Source organism: Pongo pygmaeus, chromosome 3 (genome assembly GCF_028885625.2).
Source record: "Pongo pygmaeus isolate AG05252 chromosome 3, NHGRI_mPonPyg2-v2.0_pri, whole genome shotgun sequence".
Classification (NCBI taxonomy): Eukaryota; Metazoa; Chordata; class Mammalia; order Primates; family Hominidae; genus Pongo; species Pongo pygmaeus.
In genome coordinates, this window is record NC_072376.2 from 199324904 (window position 1) to 199326946 (window position 2043).

The window sequence follows — 2043 nt, forward strand, 5'->3', positions numbered from 1 at the left end:
CAGCCACATCACTTAAATACTTACATAGATTGAGTCTCAATGTCAGTTCATTTCCAGAGATCAGAATTGTGTAACATGTCAGTTCTAACAAATGAGACCAGATATGAATTTACACAATATAGTCAATCTAGAGACTATAAAGACACAACACATCTAAAATTTGGATCTGAAATGCACAGTGCAGAAATCACACAGCCCTTTTGATGCACTGACACTTTTCAAACTACAGAGAAGCTGAAATGTGGCACCAAGTCATTATGAATATTTAACAGGAAAATGCTGGCACAACTACAAGAGTTCAGAAACACACATATATCCGTGAAGCTTCATTGCAGATACTCATGAGACAAGCACATCAAGTGACTTTACATCCTGGAAAATGAAGACGAGTATAAAGAAATATGATTCTGTGAAAGTCATTTGTAGGACACTCCGTATTACGGTATGTCCCACAATCATAAAACAATGAGCTTTTTCCTGCAATCCCATGGCACAGGTAAGTGCAAGATTAGTGTCGCCACCAACAGCCGAAACATTTAGTGTCAAACCCCTGTGACAAAACCACCCTGTCACTGAATTTCTCCAATGCAGCAGCCAACAATTTATAGGAAAAAGAACACTAATCTCAAGGCTTTCAAGGGTGCTCCAAACATAAAATCATGAGTGCTCTAGGAACTTTTGGAGCTATGAATCACACCATGCAATGTGTTCATATATGCCAATGCCCACCACGTTTTACTCAAGTTGGTGTTGATTTGGAGGTGGGCCCTGAACATTAAGTAGAATATAAACCATCAGCAGTTACTAAGCTAAATGCACTGTGATAGCTTGGAGGTTTAGTCCACCTATTTGATTCTGTCAACTTGTTGATACAGTAACCATTGCAATGACAAGTTGACCATTTTGAGAAGTTTATGAACCCCATCAGCTCTCTCCTGAGAGAATAATGTTGAATAAATGAGGAAACCAAACCAAATATTTGGACAGCATTATCAACAAATAAAAGGTATAACATATGACTTAGCAAATGTTTTAGCTATGTCTTTAAATTTTTGACTGAGGTTAGGTCAAGGAGAAGCACATTTAATGGGCAACATTTCATAACAAGAATGAAAAATTGATGATGATTCAAATCCCAAGTTATTTCCCGATCATTGTGCAATTTTGGTAAACCTTTAGGAAGAAAATTTGATTTCATCTACAGATCCTCTTCTAGTGTTCCACTGATTATATTACTATAGGAAATATATGTTCTTTGCCATTTTCATTTTAGAAATTCTTGTTTTTGTCATTATTCACTCAACAAACATTTCTTGAGAATCAGGCAAACATAAATTAAAAATGGTTGACATGTTAGAAACACAAACAGGTGCTGAATGAGCAGAGAGGACAGATATCTGATCCATGCTGGCTGAGTGTGTGAGCATGGGCTTGCTGTGAGATATGCCACGTGCCTGGAAATGGAGGGCTTCGGGCCGGAGTAAGAAGTGACTGATGGGATGGAGGGGTAGGGAATGATGTTCCAGGAAGAAGCAGCAGCAGTCAGAAAGGCAAGGGTGGTAAAAAGAACCATGTGTTTGGCAGCTTCATGGCAATGGGGCAGAGGCTGTTGGGAGCTCGCATGTTGACAGATGGTCAAGACTTTGTAATCCATGAGCAAAGCTGGACCTTCTTCTGAGAACAAAGAGCTATCTTTAAAAAGTTTAAGAAAGTTACTAACATGAGGAAGTGATCCTTTTGAGGTTGATAAGTGTGATGATTGAGTTTCTATGCACATGTGTGACATGTTATCACATCTGTACAGCACCCATAGGATGTTGGGGAAGGGGGGCTGGGGAAGGAAAAACAAGAAGAAAAGGAAAAAGAGAACATGAGTAAATGTGTGTTTTTGAAAGTCAACTCTGGCAAGTATGTAGAAGTTGGAGGAGGCAGGCCTAGAAACCTGTCACAAGGTTATTGCCACAATTGGAACAAAAAAATGTGAGTGTGAGTGAAGACAATGGTGAGAATAGAAGAAACAGGGATGGGTTGGAAAGAGCAACA

The 2043-nt window shown here is 39.2% G+C and overlaps 1 pseudogene; it reads left to right on the forward strand.

The window, feature by feature from the left end:
* Positions 1–1731: 1731 nt before the first annotated feature.
* On the forward strand, positions 1732–1817 carry LOC129036003 (small nucleolar RNA U13; annotated as a pseudogene).
* Positions 1818–2043: the final 226 nt, after the last annotated feature.